This window comes from Neolamprologus multifasciatus, chromosome 4, assembly GCF_963576455.1.
Source record: "Neolamprologus multifasciatus chromosome 4, fNeoMul1.2, whole genome shotgun sequence".
Classification (NCBI taxonomy): Eukaryota; Metazoa; Chordata; class Actinopteri; order Cichliformes; family Cichlidae; genus Neolamprologus; species Neolamprologus multifasciatus.
In genome coordinates this window covers 27,124,698-27,148,183 of record NC_140442.1, presented here as the reverse complement: position 1 = coordinate 27,148,183, position 23,486 = coordinate 27,124,698, and the positions used below count along the sequence as shown (strand labels likewise).

At 39.2% G+C, this 23,486-nt stretch overlaps 1 long non-coding RNA gene across 1 annotated transcript in view; it reads right to left on the bottom strand.

The window, feature by feature from the left end:
* The window catches only part of LOC146520668 (uncharacterized), a 489,613-nt gene that overhangs the window by 114,124 nt on the left and 352,003 nt on the right, over nt 1-23,486 (bottom strand). The gene's annotated exons all lie outside the window — the stretch shown is intronic.

The window sequence follows — 23,486 nt, the reverse complement described above, 5'->3', positions numbered from 1 at the left end:
GAGTTGGCAGTTCGTCTTGTAATCGGAATGTTGCCGGTTCGAGCCCCGGCTCGGACAGTCTCGGTCGTTGTATCCTTGGGCAAGACACTTTACCCGTTGCCTACTGGTGGTGGTCAGAGGGCCCGGTAGTGCCAGTGTTCAGCAGCCTCGCCTTTGTCAGTGTGCCCCAGGGTGGCTGTGGCTACAATGTAGCTTACCATCACCAGTGTGCGAATGTGTGGATAACTGAATGTGTAAAGTGCTATACAAATACAGGCCATTTACCATAACCAGGCCACTTAGTCTTGGGCATTGTAAATGGGCATAAATTAAATATGGCCTCTCCCATTTCTGGGGTAGTCTTTTACCTGTTCTTTTTTATAGGTATGTTGTTGTCCTTGTTAGTCTCAGATTATTCATTAAATAAATGTGATGAACACTGATTGGAGAGGCTCTATCTGAATTTTGGCGTAGAGCCTGGGCAAACTCTAGAATCGCCACTGAAGCTTCTTTTATGTACAGATGTTCCAGCATACAAATGTATGTCTCCACTCCCAAAATCAAACTCACTGAACTTGAATTGACTACCACGCTACCATGCTAAACGCTAACTGTATCCTAATGTAACTGATAGATGATTCATTTAACATGGGATCTAATACAGAGGTAGAAAGTAATGAAGTACAAATACTTTGTTACTGTATTTAAGTAGAATTTTCAGGTAACACAAATGTCTGTATTTTCTAGTCCTTACAATTTCAAAACATACTTGTTGAATCAGATTTAAGACATTTTAGGGCAGTTATTATTTCACATCACTGCACACCTTCAAATATCAAACAAATGTATTTTCTTATTGTGGAACTTTCTGCTAACAAAACATATACATCATATCTAGGAGAGTAATCTAACTAAAGTATCATTAAATGACTAAAACTATTGGTTGAATATATGGGTTCTTCATGCTGTAGAAACAGAAGATTGCCTAAATAGTCTGACTGTTCTTTGTCACTGTTGCTGACATTGTGTTCTCAGCTGCAGAGCTGCTGCACTGTTAGTCTGAGAGAAACACATCATTATCCAAACAACAGCATGGGTGTGCGGATTTTGAAATAAAACAGACTGGAATCAGTTTATTTCCAGCACTCCATCAAAGCTGTAAGCTTGTTGAGCTGGCAAAGGACTTCCACTTCAACCAATACTCAGGTTAGCCACAGCACATGGAAACATGCCGGTCGGAATGCCAGATCAAGAACTGGTTCCAGAACTGAATAAGTACAAGAAGGACTGGAAGGATGATGGTCTCAATGCCAACTTTGTACGGATTTCACCATTGACAGTCCTCCTCTGCCTCCACCTGTTGGGTTCATGGAATTGTTTACATATTTAATTTTTTAACATTACATACATAAATATATAAAGCAGCTTTAAAGGACTCAACCCAGATAAGAAACTATTTGTGAAACTAAGAGAGCATGTGGATTGACAGCTAGAAGACTGGTCAGCTTCACAATAGAGTTTTGGTAGAAATGTCAGTCCTTTACAAGCCTATGTGTGTGTATGTGACATCAGCAGTGTCATCTCATTTCAGCATTGATCCAGACTAAAATAATTATCTACAGGACTCACACACACATACACACACATGCACATTAGCATGTAAATTAAGCTCCATTCAAGCGCGAGCCCCTAGCCTTCCTCTTTCATTTGACCACATATCAATCCACAGGTTTAGGCATTCAGAGTGAATGAATATGGAAATAATACAGTACACTCTGCAAACTAAGTAGATCTGCTGCTTGGCTGAATGCTGCCTGGTTGAAAAGTGCTTGTGTGTGTTTTGCAATTAGATTCTAACGATGCTAAAAAGCTGAGCAGATTGTAGGAACAACAATTGTAGCTTCTAGCAGTGATGATCTCGGACCTTCTTCTTCTTCTCCTTCTTCCTCTATCTGCATATAGAATCACTACTTCTTCACCATGTACTCACATTTTCTTGTTACTGTGTATCTGTAAGCGAGACTGATACGGGAAATCTTCTATAAAGACCATCACTACAAGTGAGTGACATTTAATTATTCAGAATTATCCAGGACACAAACACAACACAAACACTCACATACGAGTATCTGTAAAAGATCAGGGTTTCCACACTGGTTCTCCTTGTTTCTGCATCCACTCTTACAAAACTGTCATACATCTACACATACTAACATGCAGAGAGAGAAGAATAGCGAGAGACTTGCCCTTTACACAGTGAAGATGACATTGGGGGCTTCACTAATATATTAAAGCAAGTCATTTTTACATTACTGCTTTTCATATATGTTAGCCTTGAGGTTTAAAACACACACACACACACACACACACACACACACACACACGCACACACGCACACACACACAAATCTGAAGAAAGCTTGAGTCAACAAGACAACGATAGAACCTTAAACATTATAAGGCATTATCAGTGACTGTTGAGATTGTCCAGACAGCAGCACCACCATAGTTTGCTTCAGAGTATAACACATATCTAAGAACCCTCATAGATATGTTCACCTTTGCTTTACAAAATATATCTGAAATATTCTTTAAACATGAGTAGAAGAAATTTCAGCTGGGCACAATTCTCAGTGTTACTACCAGCTTGGGATTATGTATAAATTTAAGACATAACTTTAGATTTTTGGAGGAATTGGGAATCATAAGGGATTATTTCAACAAGGGACATTCAGGTGACGATCCATCCAAGGACCCTGCTTTGACCCTGCTCTTAATACCGCACTTTTTTCCTTGGCAGAAGGGGTAGCGGCCAAAGTAAAACAAAAGGCTGATAAATTATTATTGTAATGATTAATTGTTCTTATTCATTATAAAGATCCTTTATAAGTATAACACACAGTGAAATGTAGCCTGACACGCTCCTCAACATGTGCAAAAATGGGGGGGGGGGGGGGGGGGGGGGGGGTAGAGGAAGAACATTATATATGTATATATAGAGTATATACATTGGGTGAATGTGCAGTAGCAGCAAGCAGGTGAATTCTGTACATTAATATGAATAGACATCTGACTTTGGTAGCTAGGCTATTTTCATTTGAGAAAACAATCCATGCACCTGAATAAACGATTGTTACTGTTATTGTACTTTTATTATGCACCTTATACTGTAAGAACAACAGGGGGTCTTGTTTTCAGTTCTTGGGCACTGCTAAAATATCTGCAAACACCGGTGTGTTTTTTTCTCTCTCAGCATAGACATTCCAAAGAGATTCCAATTTTTTTTTATTGATTCCAACGTAATTTGTGATCATTCAGAAAGAATGCAGTGTGCTGTGGTCAATGTTCTGCTGGAAAACTTTGGGTCCTGCCATTCATGTTGATATTACATTGACACATACCACCTACCTAAGCATTGTTGCAATCATGCACCCTTTTACATGGAAACGGTATTTCCTGATTTCCTCAACCGTCCCACAAATCAAAAATAATTCAGGAATTATTTGAAGAGAACAAGTCTGAGGTGTCGACTTATATAGACCTCTGTTAGTGTGACTCTATATAGGTATGCCTCCCTAAATCGACACTGACCCACCACCAGTCATGCTTTCCAATCTTACAGGCAGTGTAACATTCATTTCTGTCACATGTGCTCACTTAAAAGCACATTCTGCTATTCTATGGCAAATGCCAATCAGACTCCAGACAGACAGTGAGCACAGGCATGACTAAAGCATATTGGGTCCTCAGGCCATCCTCGATTGTTTGGTCATATTTATTCACAGTAGTGGTCTCTGTAGGCCTCTGACAGTGCTCATCCTGTTCCTTACTGCACACTAGAGAAGATAATGGTCCTGATGATAGGTTAAGGACCTTTTACGGCCCTGTCCAGTTCTCCTAGAATAACTGCCTGTCTCCTAGAATCCAGCCTGGAGGAGTTCAACTACATGTGCAATTCGGTACATTCCAGGTATTGTCTCCTGCTATCAGTTGTAACGCTGACAAATGCAAAAGTAAAAAAAAACTGTCAGAAAATGTCAATGACGTCCACCTGTAAAAACCATGCCTATTTGAGGTTTTTCTGTGGGTTTTCTGTGTGGACTTGTGCAAAAGAAACAAAAAATCTTTCAAAGACATTTTTTCATACGTAAAAACATATAAATTCAGTTAATCACTTCAATTCTGTGACCGAATAATTAAAACCTTTCACCTCCATTTGAACTCAGACTTAAGGCACCAAAAGCTATACCTCAAATTCCTACTGACTTTGGAAAGTGTGTTGCAAAATCTAGGCCTAATGTAGAAGAAAATGTGTCCAGACATTAAAATGAAATGTGAATGATTTAGTTGAATCTTTATAAAACTGCTGTAACTGAGAAATCAAAATGATAGTCATGAGCCTATACGCATGAGAAAACAAAGAAAATATATAAAATCTTAGATAGCACCAGCTACTTTGCAGTCCAGTAAAGTCATGCTACACAGATTCTGCAACCACTTTATAACATATGCTAGTTCCTTAAGTACTCATTAAGGCCAGTATCTAATCAGCCAATCATGTTAGCAGCTCAAAGCATCTAGGTGTGTAGACATAGTGAAGGTAGTTCAAAACCGAGCATCAAAATGGGGAATGAAGGTGACTGAACGTGGCATGGTTGTTGATAGGAAAGCAACAGTAAATCAATCAACCACTCGTTACAAACGTTCTCTGAACAGCAACAGGAAATTTATCTCTCACAGAATCACCTAAACTGGACAACAGCAGATTAAAAAAATGCCTTTACTGGATCTCAGTCCAGTAGAGCATCTATGGTATGTGGTCAAAGAGGAAATTTGGATAAACAGGTGACAAATCTGTAGCAAGTGTGTAATACTATCATTTCAATATGGACCAAAATCTCTGAGGAATCTTTCCAACACCTTGCTGAATGTCTGTTTTTTTTTTTCAAATAAACCTTTGCTGAGAACATCAGAAAAGGTGTTTTTTGCCCATATGTACTTTCAGCTGAGGGGCAGTTTCACTGCGACCACTAACTCAGGGCTGTGTGTCGGACAGGGTCGTCTGCAGCACGGGGGCCCCACAGGGAATGGTTCTGGCTCCGTTCCTCTTCACCATCACACTGCAGACTTCTCCCACAACTCCACCCAGTGCTTCTTGCAGAAGTTCACTGATGACTCTGCAATAGTCGGCCTCATCACTGATGGGGACGACAAGGAGTACAGAGAACTGACCCAAGACTTTGTGGACTGGTGGTAGACTTCCGCAGGCGCAAACATCCTCCACTGCAACCACTGAACATCCAAGGTATGGACATCGAGGCTGTGGACAGCTACAGGTACCTTGGTGTTCATCTGAACAATAAACTGGACTGGACTCATAATTCAGAAGCCTTCTACAGAAAAGGGCAGAGCAAGCTGTACCTACTGCGGAGACTCAGGTCTTTTGGAGTGAGGGGCCCACTCCTGAAGACCTTCTATGACTCTGTGGTGGCCTCAGCCATCTTTTATGGTGTGGTCTGCTGGGGCGGCAGCATCTCTGCCGGGGACAGGAAGAGACTGAACAGGCTGATCCGAAGGGCCAGGTCTGTTCTAGGATGCCCTCTGGACCCAGTGGAGGTGGTGAGTGACAGGAGAATGGCGGCTAAGCGGTCATCCCTGTTGGACAACATCTCCCACCTCATGCAGGAGACTCTGACAGCACTGAGCAGCTCCTTTAGTGGCAGGTTGCGGCACCCACGATGTGGGACGGAGAGATTTCGAGATTTTTCCTCCCCATTGCTGTCAGACTCCACAACAACCACCCATTCTTGCTCTTGCTCTTGACGAAGGCGGTCGCACTTTTCTACTCTCCTCCTCCTCCTCTCCCTTAGCTTCCCTGCTTAGCCTCTTATGTCCTTGTCTAGTCTCGTGTTTTTTGTATTACTTTTCCCTGGAACACTCTCTCACAGTCTGTTCTCTAAAACCTAAAAGAGGAATTATGGATTGGATCAACTGGTCCCTAAATGCAATTGACACCCTTTTCTCAACGAGAAGTCTGGGCTTGGGTGAGCCTGAGTGCTGAAGATATCTACCTATTCGGAACCATGGTAACAGGGTTCTGGCTGATCGTAGCTGGCTTGGCCCTGACTTATCGAAGAATTAAGAAAGCAGAACCGGCTGTTCAAACCCCCACAAGGCTGCCCGCTGGGATTGAAACGATGGGAAGAGGCGTGAGTTTCTCAAAATGGGCTCATTGAGTGCAGCACGGATAAGATCTTGGAGAGGCTACAGCTGCTGTGAATACTCAGAATAAAATCTCTGACTGCAGACTGGATTACATCTCGGAAGGGCTAGCTTGGAATAACATCTCTGGGCGCAAATTGGATGACATCTCGGGGAGGCACACTGTCGTGAGTTCTCAGAATCGGCTCACAAGAAATGACAACATCACAGAACGGAAGTATGGCGAAGCTCGCGGCTCTCCAACGGGAGGTTGAGAGACTAGTGTTGGACTGTAGAACTGCTTTGAAATTCATATGAGCTGTTCGCACTAAAGTAAAAAGCAACATCACTTCATGCGGATACCCTCTCGGCGCCAGCTGCGGTCTCAAGACTGGAGCCGAACAAAAACACCCTGATAACGACTGTGTTTAGACTGTTCCTTCCCATTCCATGCAAGGCCACCTGGGTTGGCTGGAAGACTGTTTACTTAGCCTAGCAGGGCGAAGGACACTGTCTCAGCTGAACTCTGGACACGCACACACATACATATACACTGATATGCACACACTCATCCCCCCTCCCTTTCCAAATGCCTTCGATGCTTATTCCCTTCCGATGCTGACGGTGGATAAAGGAGACCAGCGCACAGGCTGCAGGACCGGATGTACTGTCTAAATCAGCTGTCTCTCACCCTTTACCCACCCCTGTTGCTTGTCATGTGTTTCTTTGGTATATTAAGAGTTTTTTCATGTGCTATGTGCAGAGGTGTTTTTTTTTTGTTCTCAAACTGATCTCCCTGTTGGAGCTCAGTCTGGGGGGAGTTATTTTTTTCTCCTTATCTTTCCTCATGTGGTGCATTTTTCCATTGTTATACCTCTCTGACCTGTCTTCCCCATGTGATGTTTTGTGTAATGTATGTGTCATGATCCTGGGTCCTTTTGACCCAGCGTTTTGTGTTTTCTATTAGTGATTTTGGTTCTGTTGTTCCTCCTGTTTAGTGTATTCTGTTCTGCCCATCTATTCCTGTATTAAGTCCGCGTTTCCTAGTCTGTGTCTTTGCGTGTGTGTGTTTCCTGTTTTATTGTGAAGGTCTGCGTCTTATGTGAGTGTTTTCAGTTTGCCTCCCTAGTCTCGTCACGTTAATCACTCCCAGCTGTGTCCCCCACCTGTGTGTAATCTCCCTGTGTTCTCTGAGTGTTTTTAAGTTGTGTCTTCTGTCTTAGTCGTTGCTGGTTCGTCTGTGTTGTTTCCCCTCGGTCTCCCTGCGTTTCTCCATCCATCTCTCTGTGTGTATTTCCCCGGACCTCCCTGCATCTTTGTTCTGGTTTGTTTTGTTAGTTTGCCCAGTTTAGGTTTTCTGTTACAGCTTCACCCGCGCCATTTCTGTTGTATTTTCTTTTGTAAATAAATACTCACCTGCACCAGAGCTGCCACTTCCGGGTCCTAAATAGTTACCACACGGCTTGCCCCGGCAGACTGTGACAGTATGTATGGTCAGGGTTACCTTCGGAGATGGCGCCGCCATTGCGTGCAATAGGTCGGCAGCCTTATGAAATTTCCCCTTGTGGGACTAATAAAGGTATATCAAACAAAGACTTTTGCAGCTGATCAAACCCACACATGTGCAATTAGACTGCTATATGTGCAATTCTTTTTCTGACAAAGTTGTACTTTTGTATTTTCTTACTCAGTTGTATATAGCATTTGTATTCTATTTTATTCTATTGTATGTAGTATGTTATTTTATTTTATTTTTTATTTTATTTATCTTATCTTATCTTATCTTATCTTAACAGTGTGTTTCTGGCCTTGCTCTTTCATATTTCATACATACACATGTTTTCAGTTCTAAGTAATTTGACTGAAAACACAAATGCAATCCTGGAAAGCATTCAGGCAAGTGAGAGCTCTGACAGACAAAAGTACAAACACTTTTGATGAGTTATGCGATTTCGATGAGAATCGCATCAGCACAACAACAAGTATATGGAATTCTTTTTCTATCATAAGTCGAGCCCAAGAAAACAGTTGTGCCCTGAGGCAACTGTCGTTATGATTTGCGGCTATATAAATAAAATTGAACTGAACTTAATTGAAAAAACTTAATCTGAGCAAACAATTTAATTTTTTGAGTGCAATGAAATAATTAAAGAACTCACATGTCTATAACACAAAGAAGCCATCGTGCATGTGAGAGTGTCTGTTTTGCACGCATTGCTACAGTTTCCCGCTCTTGCAGGTTGTTCTATGCACTTGGAGGTGAATCCTACTGACAAGTGGGATTTTCCCTTCTCTCACCCCAACCGGTCGCAGCAGATGGCTGCCCCTCCCTGAGTCTGGTTCTGCTGGAGGTTTCTTCCTGTTAAAAGGGAGTTTTTCCTTCCCACTGTTGCCAAAGTGCTTGCTCATAGGGGGTCATATGATTGTTGGGTTTTTCTCTGTATCTATGAAGCGCCTTGAGGCGACTTTTGTTGTGATTTGGCGCTATATAAATAAAATTGAATTGAATTGAATTGAATTGAAAGTGACTTTTGACTATTTGGAGGTGGAGCCCAAAGGAAGTGAGGTGTCTTATTGTCATTGGTCACTTTGATGGACAGTTCAGGTTACTGCGTTAAACTGAGTAACACCATGGCAGCCATTTTAAGCTGTATTTGTTTACAGTATTTGTTTGCTATAGAGCAGTGGAAATACTGACAGCTGTCACTGGATTACTTTACTGCTTAAGAAATCTAAGCCAAGTTCTGAAGCCACTGCAAAAACATTTAAACCTGTCAACAAAAAGTTGCTCAGTCTGCAGCAACATGTAACTGCACAAACTGGATGGGAATGCTTCAAAACATGCTCCAGAAATCTATGGTTTTTATAGATTTTTTTTCTATATTAAAGTGAAGTCAATAAATCAATGCATCCACTGTGCTCAGTAGAAGTAACAACTGTATTTGAATTGGCAAATTGTAATTTCAAAAGGTCAAGAAATCCTCAAGACAGCAAGTTACTCATGTGTAGCACATGAGTATAACTTATAGCTATTGATCAATGGTCATGACAATTTAATGATCATGAACCTGACCTCACGGCCTATTGTTTGCCAGTGGTGCTAGTGTCAGTCATTATGTAAATGTACTGTCTATAAGGTTGGGGAAAGCTGCATTCAGCTGAGACTGAAGAAGTCACTTGAATCAGTAACAAAACATTTTGCCCACTCAAAACATTATGTACAGATGAATAGAATTATAAAATTACTTATACAAAGGCTAATATTTTACAATAAGCTGTTTTTAGTAGGATTTAAGATAAGTACTTTTTCCACGACTGTAAAAAGTTGGTAATCAGCATTTGATCATTGCATTTGTTTGCTGTTCATCACAACAGTATTACAATATTTTTTACTGCCAATCACAGATCTATGTACCAACCAGAAACAGCTCCTTTATTGCTGTTCTCTTTATAAACACTATTAAGATTTGTAAATAAAGAAATACATAAACTTATCAAACAAAAATGTAAAAAAATGTAAAGAAAATTGTGCAAGAAGTATTTAAGCAGTGACAATAGACAACAAATAGTTGTTTGTTTGTTTGTTTGTTTTTAGAAACGATGCATCCTCTTCATTATGATGATGTTTTCTAATCATAAAATCTATGTAATCCTGTACAACTCATTGATGGAACAGCAGTGCAGTAGCTTCAAAACTTGTTCTGGTTTTAAAGATTTTTTCAGCAGTAAAGTAATCTCGTGACAGTTGTCTGTATTTCCACTGCTGCACTACAAATAATTACTGCGGATAACTGTTTGGAGTTTGAAACATCAAAGCACAGACTTTGGCTCCAAAACTGCAGCATAGCAGCTCCCATAATTGGGAAATTTTGGCTTAATCTTTGTTTAGTGCAGTGGTGTCGAACTCCAGACCTCAAGGGTCGGTGTCCTGCAGATTTTATATGTGTCCCTAAATTACCTTCTCAACATGTCTTGAACGTTTCAAGAAGCCTGGTAATGAACTAATCATTTGATTCAGGTGTGTTGACCCAGGATGATATCTAAAACCTGCAGGACACCGGCCCTTGAGGCCTAGAGTTGGACACCCCTGGTTTAGTGGAATGAAATAGAGCCAGGTCATTCATGTAAAGTCACTGCTGCAACTTTTGCTTTGGAAAAACTTGTGGATGGTTCTTGCTGTTGTTTGATACTGGCATAGATACTGGTAGTAATAAATACAGAAATAACAACCCGATAAACTCAACAAAGTTAGCAATTAAATTTTTCATAACAGCTGACACATTTCTTGAAAACTCCTTCCCGTTTCACTTAATTCCAAACACAAAACTACATTTTCAAAAGGCATTTACAGAATGTCTCCTGGGAAAATAAAGTAATTACATAAAAGCTGTTTTATCTTTGCTCATAGATACACTGTTTTTAGATTGTACAGCGAGTATATAAATACCACTGCTGAGCAATCATTGAACAGTAAACAAGGAAAACAGTATTTAAAGCAAGTCCACTCTAGTCCATGTATCCATCTTATATTTCTACAAAGTATACATACACTATACAGTTAATATTCAAGATCATAATGGCCACAGAGAATCTGTTGAGACTGGTTTTCTACTTACTGATCTGCCTCTCTTAGGCATAATATAAAAAAATGTTTTTACAATTGTATTGTACTTCTCATATGACTTGAAGATTTATTAATTTTGTTATGCAATATATAGTAAAACAAGCAATATATGTGCTGCATTAGAAAAATTGAGAAATGATTAAAGCCACTTTCATGAGAGAACTAGAACATGAGACCCATAGTCTTATGTAGAGTTAGGTGTAGAGTTGGATTTCAGAAGAGCAAAAGAGTGTTTTTAGGATTCTAAAAGTGAAAGACTGAATACAGGTTGTTAATGTGACAGCAAATTCAGACTTATGTTGAAAGTGATTTAACGTTACCAGTAAGATTGCTGCCTTAACTTTTACAATGTCACACTCCTTCAATGACATGAAACCAATAAGTTCATATGTTGTCAGATTAATAGAAAAGAATGCATGTGTGAAAGGGGCTTACTGAGTCTCTGATGGATGTTCCCTCTGTGTGCACACTTCTTCTCTACAAACATCTGTCCTTTGCTACAGAGCAACTGTGGGTGGGTGTGTTTGTGTGTGTGACTGAGGGAAAGGTTGATGAGACCAGACTGACCACCTGCTCACTGACAGAAGTAAAGACACACAGCAACATTTCATAATCCTGAAAACCTCATTCACATTACTGCTGGAGGGAATAATGTGAATGCATGCACACACACACACACACACACATAGTCATCACATTGTTGAGGGATGTCCCTGCCTTTGTGTGTCCCTTCCCTTGTCAATATGAGGGTTATTGATGAGACAGCACAGCAACAGACCTCAGTGAAAGAGGGACTCCTCCTCTCCCCCAAACATTCACCACACCAGCACAGCATTGTTTTTACACTTTTGTGGGTAATGTCTTTAAAACATTCTGAAATAACCACTGATTGTATTTTTTGTCTCAAAACTTGGACTCAGCACTCACCTTGACTTATATTCTGTTGGAGCCAGTCTCAAGTAGCTCTTCTGCAGTTTTTGCTAATTTATTATTGCAGTGCAGGTCAAGACTAGTAAAAGTACGAGGAAGGTGCAGTGTACATTTCTATCTGCAGAAGCTTACTGCTAGCAAGGTTGTAAAACTGTGCAAATATATAATATTTCCGTTGAAAGTAATAACTCCCAAATTTCTCAAGCCAATATTTTAAAGCAATTGGCAGAGTCATTTTGACCCAAAAACAATTTAAATGTTAAATTAATCTGTAGTGATGTGGTCTGTCTTGGTGAAAAGAGACCTTAGTGTTAAAGTGAAGCTGTTTATTTACCATTCAATCTACGACCCTACCTATGGTCACAAGCTTTGGGTAGAGAACGGAAGACTGAGATTGGAGATATAACATTGGATTGAGCTTCTCCGAAGAGTGGTTGGTCTCTCCCTTAGAGATAGAGGTAAGAGTGGAATCTATCTAGAGGGGCACAGGGTAAACCTGCTACTCCTCCACATCGAAAGGAGTTGAGGTGATCACACAAGGATACCTTACAGGCGCCTCCAGTGTGAGGTCTTCTGGGCATGTTGTACCTGGAGAAGAGGCTAAACCTAGGACATGGCGGAGAGATTATATCTCTCATCTGGCCTGGGGATGCCCCAGTGTACCCCCAGATAAATTGGAGGTGGCTGCTGGGGAGAGGGAGATCTGGATTTCTCTGATTAGGCTCCTGCCCCTGCAACTCAGCCCAGGATGACTAGACAAAAAAGATAGATAGATGTTATTTCTTCTATACACCTGTGGATGTACTGATTTCTCGCTGACTCCACTTTGCTACCGAAAAGAATCCAGTATCTTCACTGCTACACAGAAAAATGTAACTGTTGGTAATAAATAATGAGAACTTAATTTTCAAAATTGTAAACAAATGTGGTTTTAAGCTTAGATGTTTCCAAGGTATAACTTGGTTTAACACAGTAAACCGAACCTGTCCATTACAGATGCTGTGGCGTCTGTGATTTAAAGTGACCAGTCACATTAGGATCCCATTTTCTTTGAGCTTTGTCAAAAGTCAGGTTATTTCCAGCAAGCAGAATTCAGCTTTGACAGCAGAGTTGCCTGCATTAATCTGCTGCAGTGCTCACAAAGAAGCCACTTGTGGGCATGAGTTGCTGAATCTATGGGCAAGGAATTTAATTGCATGAGTAGCAATGAATACCTGCACCTCTGAAATGAAATTATTTGCTTGTGATTATTTTCTTTTTTCTTGTATGCAACACTTCCATACACTCTGTCTGTTTCTTTCTCTCTGCCAGGTGCTGTTCAGAACTTCTTCAGTACACTGAAAGAGCAGAAGCATTCAATTATACAAACTACTTCTTCAGTGTCTTTCTTCTGCATTCTCTCCATTCTATCTCATACACACACACACACACACACACACACACACACACAAAGGTTTGAATTAAGTCAAAAGCTTCCAGCTGACTGCTATACAGGAAGTCAGATGAATTCACACACTCATCCGTCTTCCACACTGCTCACACATTCACACATATGCACATTCACAGTGCATATGCATTCACACAGTGCATTCACACACACAAACATTGCAGTCATTGCAGTCACATACACATTGCTACCAGTTTTCACACATTCACTGTTTCCACATGCTGTTGGTAGAAGATGTGCCAGAGCATCTGCCTTTTTCTTTGTGTGCAAGCCAATAATCTGGATTCAGTAAGTAACGGTTTCCTCACTGCTCAGTGGTCAGCAGATTGGAGTCTGTTCCAGACTGAAAACTGCTCTACCAGAAAGGAGAGTAGTTGGGATTGGGATTCAGGTGAGTTTAATGTTTTTGATACCATCTTGTATATGGTCACTTTGCAAATATAGCTAGACTAGACCTCACATTAAAATGGTGTCATAATGGGTTCAAGCCATGTATGTGTTTCAGCATTTCACATTTGTTCAGATTAACTTGGTTTCAACTGGCAACCACTGGAGCTGAAAAGTAAACAAACACTGTTATTTAGCTAGTTGTTAGTTGTCAAGTGAGGTTTATTTCATCATGGAGTGAGTTTCAAATTTTTTTTGACTATCTTTCTCCTGAAAAACAGAAAAACAAGAATCAAAGTGTTCTTCCTCTTTAACTAATAAACAGAATGGACTCTGTTTAGGGTGAAAAGGGTTGCCAGTTTGACTGCATGTTACTGTTTCAGAATACAACTGCCTGCTGTGTGTGTGTGTGTGTGTGTGTGTGTGTGTGTGTGTGTGTGTTTTAGTGTGAGTGTGACTCAGGCTTTCAGCAGGGCTGCAGAGACCAGTAGACAAGCTGCACCACAGGGCTTCACCTGCTCCACGGGGTTCACCTGCCTCAGGCTATTTCTGGACTTCTGGATGAAGTTTGTGCCCCATCACCAGGCTGCTTAGCTTTAATGAGGAGTACAGACGTTTCACCAGTACATGCAGTGCTGAATGGATCACTTTGAAAAGCATTTTGATATCACTGGCTTTTATTTTGTCTGTATTATTTTGTTGTACTGCATCAACTATTGAAGCAAGTATGTAAGATTCTGTTGAGCTGGGAAAAAAAACCCTTCCCATATCAATACAGGCAAACATCAATAATACATTTTTTTTTTTAAAGTATATATATATATATATATATATTAGGGGTGCAACGATACACAAAATTTGAGATTGGATACTTTGGTGTCACGGTTCGATATTTTTTCGATAAAAAAATGTTCATGCCTTTTTAATTTGTCATTTATTAAAATTATAAAAATATATTTTAACTCGAAAATACAGTTTTTAAATTTAATGTTGTTGAAACAACAAAATAATAAAAAGAAAAACAAATCTATCTGATCGAGAAATCACTCATCTTTGGAAAAGAGAGTTTATTACAGAGAAATGGCTCTTTCCAAAATAAAAGCTATACTATACGCTTCATCTGGGCTATATTCTCAGCAGCATATTAAACATATCAGGTCCCCATGAGGAGAATCACGTGCTGTCTAAATGACTCGGGTAAAGTTTGTAGCATGCAAGCTTGTTGTTTTTGTCTGCTTCCACTTGTCTTTGCACTAGGATGATGTCGGCGTAAATGTGCAGTCATATTTGTTGTGTTCCCACTAGTGCTGTCAGCGTTAATCTCGTTAAAATGACATTAACGCTATAATGCGGCAAATCTCCGTTATTGACTTACCACGGATCGTCCCGTCCATCGGGCTGGACGGTGTCAACACGTTAACAAGCTAACTGCGCTAACGCACTAGTTCCCACCAATTGAGCATTGCATGGCACACCCGACATACTGTTTTACTTTTGTCCATGACGCGCTTACCATCAGGGTCATGCTCACATGAAGACCAAAATAGTTCCAAACGCCAGATCTGAATGAGGGTGGGGGAGGCTCAATTTCGGGTAGCGTTGAGGCAGTTGCCATGTTGCAACAGGCTTAGCTTCTGTCTTGCTAGCTTGCGCTGCGCTCAGTGGATCTGCACTCGACAGTGCAGCCTAGGCGGAGTAGTCGAACGCAGATCCACTGAGCGCTCAACACAGACAGCATCGTCAGAAGAAAAGTTGATAAAATAAATTTTAAAAAATTGTATTGTTCGATACAAATGCGTACCAAAACGAAAGCACTGTACCGAATGGTTCAATATCGATACGAGTATTGTTGCACCCCTAACACACACACACATACAGTGGGGCAAAAAAGTATTGGTGGCTGACTAAATACTTTTTTGCCCCACTGTATATATATATATATATATATATATATATATATATATATATATATATATATGTTTGTTTTTTTGTTTTTTTTATTTTGTTGAAATGTAATCTGTATGTAGCATAAAAGAACAATATGTGAATGTAAATTGTGTGTGTTTGTTAAGGTGAATTCCCAAACTATAATTTATGGTCAAATGTTGATTTAACTGGCTTCAAAAAGTAAACCTTTTGCCTGTTATCAACTGCAACATTTCAATACCACACAAACTGAGGATATGTAACATCCATTTTGGTTCATCCATTTGTTTTCTAGTGCCAGGAAACCTTTCCGTCTGCTGGCTCTGAAAGCTGCTGACAGTTTTGTCTACTTTTCTAGCTTTCGCTTTTCAAACAAACAGTAACTAACAGGCTTGTTTTAAATTAAACTAAAAACCTGAAACCTTTACTCTGGTAAAAGTTTTATAATAACTTGCCCGATGAGGCAAGTTATTGATAGATCTTCACTGAGAGGGTGGACGGTGGATATCTACAAGACTTTGACTCAAGTGCATTGTAATAGTTGTATTGATTTTCCTAAATCTTGAATCTCACATGTGCTTTTCATTAACTTATAGTTAGAAAGACTAAAACATTGAACACTGAAACTACACATTTTCAAACTTTGATGAATAAAGTGAAACAAAAAAACCCAGCCTCAAAATAAACTGAATTAAAAACAAAAACTTAAAATGAGTAGGTGCATTTTTACTTATTCTTTATTATCAACAGGAAATGTGGCATAGCTGAACACATGCACGGAAACGCACAAGTCCTGGTTACATGTCGGGTCAGGTAGTGCAGAGAGAAATGTCAAGAATCTCTTGGCCCGAACTCAACATGACCCTAACAAAGATCAACGAAACCTGATCCTTCAGATCTTGGCTATCTCTTTAACACCCTTCCCCCTCCCCCGACACACACACATACAAATATTTGGAGGTGTTTGTGGAATAAACATTCACATTTGTGTCTGTTTCTTCTGTCTGTTTCGCCATCAGATTTTTCTTGTTTTCAATAGCTTCTTTAATTCTGACATTTTCTGCTCTTTTCAAATTGCCACAGCTGCCCAAAAGAATGCATCTCTTCAGATTACAGCCAACTCAGTAACAGTTACCTAAAGGAGCTTCAGCTTCATCCCTACAGTATTAGAAAGAAAACACCAACAGTCAGATGACCCCTTATGGACAAGCAGTTGGGAATGGTCAATTGGAAAAATTCCTTATTAACAGAAAGACACTTCTGGCAGTACCAGGCACAGGGAGGGGCAGCCAACTGCCCACCCCCAACTGCCGTGACCAGTCTAAAGGAGAGCAGAAGGAGACATGACTAAAGGAACACTTGGGGGGGGGGACAGACAATGTTAGATAATTCCTTACTATTAAATGAAATAACAGTATTTAAGCACATGAGAGTAAAAAGAGGTTAGTAAAGTTTTCTGAGGAAAAGTCACATTTAAATGCATAGTGCATCACTTCCTACCCGCTTGACCTTTTTGTAATATATACATTTAAATATTAATCCTTAAACATTTAAATGTTTATTTAAGCTGTGCTTTAAATGGAAGTCAGATATTTCCCATTTGCATGATAATAAAAGAGATGATGATGTAGTTGTTTGGAGTGGTGGTAACGATTTGAATTTATTTTCCCATACATACATTCACCTTCACTGTATGGTGTATGGATTGTTTGTCTCTGTCTTCTTCCACTTTTTCCTGTTCCATTGTTAGTGTAGGATGACATTAAAGATGAAAAAAGTAGGAAATTACATGTAATCCAGGCATTTATCTCTTTAAGATGTGCTTTTTTTTTCATACTCAGAGTGGACAAGGAAAGAAGAAATAAAAAAGATAAAGGGCAACATGAAAATAGCTTAAAAAAAAGCAAACTGTGCCATTTATCCACCCCTCAGGTCAAGTTAAGCTCATTCTCACCATTTTTTTATTGTTCTTTTTTGTCTCATCTGTCTATTTTGAACTTTGGAACATTTATTTTTTGATCGGAAGCTAAAGTTGTACCTAAAACCATAACTCTTTGACCTGAAGTCATCATAGAAAAAAAGCTGACCTTACATCTCACAGACAAATCAACTGAACTGTTATAAAACGTTATCAGTGCTATACCACAATTCTTCCTGTAGGATAATCTATGACTATTTCATTTACAGGCAGTTTTGGGGAGGATTAGAAATATATTTCTGTCCACTGTGCTTTTAACACTTGCCTATTAATTACAATAATAAACTCAGCATGTATTTAGAGTACAATCCAAAATCCAGAACTCTCCTTTAAGTTTCTCAATTCTCATTTCTTAATTCTATCGTGGTGATAAACGTGGTGATAAACTTAAATACTGCTTATATTGAGTCCAGAGTCAAGAACAGAACAGCAGAAAAGTTTCCTGTGTCAAATTCTAACCATAAAGTTTGTGTTTTAGTTTTGCCTATGCTTCAAAAAGTGAACACATCAGGTAATAAGTACTTCCTCCAAACTATCAGCATGTCTATTAGATCCCATCCGTTCAAGACTGCTCAAAGAAGCCTTATCATTAATTATTGCTTCAATTTCACTTCATCCTTATTAATAAGTGACATATCACAGTCTTTTAAGGTGGTTGTAATTAAGCCATTACTTAAAAAGCCTTTACTTGATTCAACTGTCTTAGCTAATTTTAGACTGATTTCCAGTCTTTCTTTGATTTCAAAAACTATAGAAAGAGTTTATGTAAATCAGCTATGTGATCTTTTGCAGTGGAATGATTAATTTGATGAGGTTCAGTCAGGATTTAGAGTTCATTCAGAGTGAAGGATCCGAATGATCGGCTTGTTGGACACATTTCTGTACTTGTCCTGCTCAACCTCAGCGCCGCATTTGATCCCGCTGATCGCAGCATTTTACTACAGAGAATAGAATAAACCATTGATAAAAAAGGCAATGTGTTGGACTAGTTTGAATCCTATTTATCTTATATATTCATATTTCTATCGTAAATTAATAGACTTCTTCACAAACTAAAGTCACAGGGCTCAACAGGTTTGTGTGCTGGGAGTGATGTATTTGTGTTGTCACTGTGTGATAGATGTGCCCTCGGTTTCGCCCCATTTTGAGGACTGTTGATGCACTTTGGCTGTTCCTGTTTCCCCTGTCTTTCATTCAAGCCAAGCATCCCCCCCCCCCCCCCCCCCACACACACACATATATAGATATATGTCTATCTATCTATCTATCTATCTATCTATCTATCTATATATATATATATATATATATATATATATATATATATATATATATAGAGAGAGAGAGAGAGAGAGAGAGAGAGAGAGAGAGAGAGATAGATAGATAGATAGATAGATAGATAGATAGATAGATAGATAGATAGATAGATAGATAGATAGATAGATAGATAGATAGATAGATAGATAGATAGATACATATATATACACACACACATCGAGCAGAGAGTTCTGAAAGAACATGGCACAATAATCTGTTAATCTCAAGCTAACACAGCATGCAGTGCTGTGTTAGCTCTAGTGTATGTGTCTTTGTGATGAGGACACAGGGTCAGGGAGTACACAGCATCAGTTAACCAAACACTCTCAGGCTTTCAGCCCTGTCTGCCACACAAAAGACAAAGTGGTGTAGAAAACCACTGCTGTAAAACTGTATTGTGTATTCTGATGAACAAATATGTCCAATTTAAGCACTTCATAAACATTCTTAAATTGTGTTTTTTGTTTTTTTGTTTTTTTGCTTGAAATCATAATTTCCATTGAAATGTCCTCATGTTTTTTTTTTCTTGCACTGGATGAACAGGAATGTCTGGCCAGATAACCTTCTGCTCTCTGTTCTCCCCCTAACCTCCAGCCTGCTGACAAGCACACTTAAAAAAAAAAAAACAACTTCAACTCTGCCTTCATGACCTTTTGCCTTTCTTTCTTGTTTTGGTGTTCTTTTCTCATAAAACATCTAGTTAGCTCTGCTGCACAATGTCATGTTAGAAGGTGCTAAATGATTTTTAATGTAAATTCATCCATTATAAAATCCAGTATGTTGTTTTTCTTTTTCCTTTTTTTCCTGGGGCACTAAGATGGATGCGGAGTGGATTCCAAATTTGTTGTAGTTTGAACTGTAATATGGAACAAGCTCGTTCTTATTTGGGTAAAAATAATGAATTCAGTGCTTGTTTACGACCTCTTTTATGTGTTTCCCTAGTCACTACTAGCGAACACCAAAGGTTTGTCTGATTCCAAAGATGCACTGCAGGGTTTAGAACACAGGACTTCTTTGTTAATGGACTGATGCTTTCAAAAACGAAGCCACAGCACTGTGGTTAGTTGTTTTGCATCTTAACAAGAACTAATTTTGTAACTTAATTCTCGTTTATCTGTTCAGCTTATATAAGTCTGTTTCTGTCTACTAGTTACAGATTACAGTAGGCTAGATTGGTCATTACTATATTTGTACAATCTCAGCTGTTATTTGATCCTGGCTGCCGCTGAGAACATTGGGGAATTAACTTTTAGCTTTCTTCAGTCTGACAAGATAGTAGATTGTGCAGATTGGGGGAAACTCCACTGAACTTAAGAAGATTCACCTTCAAATGATTTATTGGGAGAATGATGCCAGACTTATTTTTCTTCTGAGCAGCAGCACTGAGTCAACAGGCTGACTCTGCAGGGCTCACATGCTTCTCTGTGGACAGAGCTAAGGAGGAGAACTACTGAACTCCGGATGACCCCTACAGATAAAAACCGGCACACATGCTCACCACTGCACTGTCTCTCTCTTTCTCTCTCTCTCTATCACACACACACATTTAACTTAGCACGTCATAAACACTAAAATCTTACTTCAGTTTGCTCTCGTTCGTATTTGTTTATTTCTGAAAGCCTTATCAAAATAGATAGAAAAATCAAAAGGGATTAAAAACTCAGTTCAGTTTTATTAATATAGCACCAAATCACAACAACAGTTGCCTCAAGGTGCATGATATAATTACTGCTTGAAGGTACATCATAAAACCATATTAAAATGTAGGCAAGAATAAGTTGCCATCTATCCATCTATCCCAAGCTGACAGACCTAGATTCATACCTATGGTCAATTTAGAGTCATCAGTTAACCTCTTTGGACTGTGGGAGGAAAATTAACTACCCACACAGACAAGCAAACCCTACACAGACAGCCCTAGCCTGCTGGTGGATTTGAACCCATGACCTTCTTGTTGTTAGGCAATGCTTATAACACCACTATTATTGTTATAAAAACATTTTTTTAAAGTGACAAACTCTTACTTCATGTTCCCCGGTAGAAAGGTGTCAGGACTTTCTCAATTGCAATCACTATTGTGTAACCAACAACCAAGAAGAAGAAGAGGTTATGTTATGTTGGTCAGCTGAATAATTTAAAAACATATTGATGTATACTGTGAATGCACAGCCCACTGTTTGGCTCTAATTGGTCAGACCACAAACTTTTTTCAAAAAGTAAATTTAGATTGATCAAAAACTAAAGTAATACTGATCACTTGGCTGGTTAGAAAAAACAGAGCATGTAGAGGAATTTTAACATGAAGCACTATGACACGCTATAGCTCTTTGTGTGGGGCACATGCTGTCTTCAATTTGAATGAGAATGTGAACTCTTGAACTGTAACTGCTCCACTTTATTTTTCACTGCTTTTTATGAAGGCAATACACACACAAACACATACTGAACACAGCAGCAGACAGTGTGTTGAACTTGAGATGAGTTGTGGAAAGTAAAACAGAAGTTTGAGGTCAGCCCCAGTGAGGTCATCATGAAAGAATCTCCACTCTTTGCTGAGGTCTTCTTCCATTTCTCTCTCTTACATACACTCTTATCTCGTTATTTTCACTTCATCTGCTAAAGCACAATATTTTTGTCCTGCTTCACCAATTTAACTATAGTATCAAAATCATGTTTGCAAGAAATTTGTAGGAAATTAAACATCTAATGCATGAGACTGTCTTCTTTGTTTAGACTTGGACACTATACTGAGATAAGGAAACTAAAACAACAGCAGGAGGGTTGCCAGTGCTCATAATTTGAGTAATTCTCCTACTGTTAGGTATTTTACATTATTTCAACATAATAACTGCATTCCCTGAATTAAACTCTTTTCCTGTGAGATCACACTAACTCATTAACAAACTGATACGGTGCTCATATTCATTAAAGGAACACTTAGTAAAGACATCCAATCCAATTTCAATGGGAAAAAAATCATGCAGGATACCTATGCTCATATGGCCTTAGAAATGAAAGGGATCCCACATTGTTTGATGGAAATGAAACTTAGAAGTCACCCCAAAAAAATCAAAGTGAAAAAATGATGCCATTTTGCAACTCAAAATGGAATTCAGTTCAATTCAATTAATAATAATAATAATAATAATAATAATAATAATAATAATAATAATAATAATAATAATAATAATAATAATAATAATAATAAAGACCCTACAATAATACTCAATAATACTCAATAGTTCATATTGCCCCAACGTGCTTGCATGCCTGACAAGGTTGGGGCATCTTCCTAATGAGATGATGGATGATGGACCATTGAGCTCCTTGACAGTCTCAGGTGCAACCTGGTGGCATCGGATAGACTAAAACATAATGTCCCAAATGTCTTCAATTCAGGTTAGGTCAGGCAACCATGGGGACAAGTCCTGGGAAGGAGGAACCTAGGACCCACTGCACCAGTGTACAGTTAAACAATGGGTTGACAATGTGTGTGACACCTCTTTCTTCCAGATGTTTTCAAGTTTTAGTCATTTTCAGCAATAGGTGCATCTGACCTTGTATTACTTTTTACTTGTAGCTGATAATGCACCCTGGATGCATGTATGGAGCACAGGCCTCTTTGCTCTGCTTCTCTGGTATATCTCCTCAGCCTAGTGGCAAGGGCTATGAGACTTTGTTTGGCAGTTTCTAGTACCTCAGTCATGGACATTTTACTTCTTATTCATCCATGGCCCTCTACAGCTCAGTTAGCTTACTAATATACAACCAAATTTCCCCTTGTGGGACAATTAAAGGATTATTCTTCTATTCTAATATCCTTCTGAGCTTCTCTGATTCTGGCTCCCAGCCTTGTTATCCATGCGGGCTTTCTCTACACGCATCCTTGGTTTTATACCAAGTTCTTCTTGGTTTGCTGTGGCAGAGTCATATCTGAGCTCAATGGTTTCAGTGAGACTGGTGGTGGGGATGGTGCATAAAGCAATTTTCACATCTGCAAGTATCTTGTCTGATGGGACTTTTTCAGCTGGGGAAGTTGAAGTGCTGTAAAAACGATCTGTGAGTGGCTTCTGTCTAATCTTTATTTGTCATGAAGCGATGACTGAGTTTCCCAGTTAGCTTCTAGGAGAAGAATCTTTAGAACAGGATTGATGAGAAGGTGATGAGAAGGAGTCTGTTTACATGTTTAGATATCCCAGAGGGTCACCTTTAGATAGAGCTATCCACCCACAAAGGTCTGTAACATTCCTCATTGTAGCCTGTGTGGAGGAGGGTGGATTCAACCACTGGCACTGTGAATTGAGAGGAAAGCCTGCGACTGAAATGCATGAAGCTCTCTCCATGATGTTTTGTGCAAAGCATTTTAATAGACATATACATGTATGTTATTTATATCATTCTACTCTTTATGTTATGGTCTGCAATAAATCTTTCAAGCCAAAAGAAAAAACTGACTTTTAGTTATTTTTTAAAGACAGAAGACTTTCAATTTCAAACTAAAAACATCATAATGATGACTGTTCTATGGTTTAAATCACATCTTTCTTTTTGCACCCTTCGGTTCCCAATTTTAACTCTAATCTTTCATTAAATGTAACCACTTTAAACTAAATTATACAGAAGTGATGTATTTCTTCTTCTGTATGGAGGACCAGAAGAGTCACGCTCATTGAAAAAAAGAAGCCTAAATATTGAATTGTA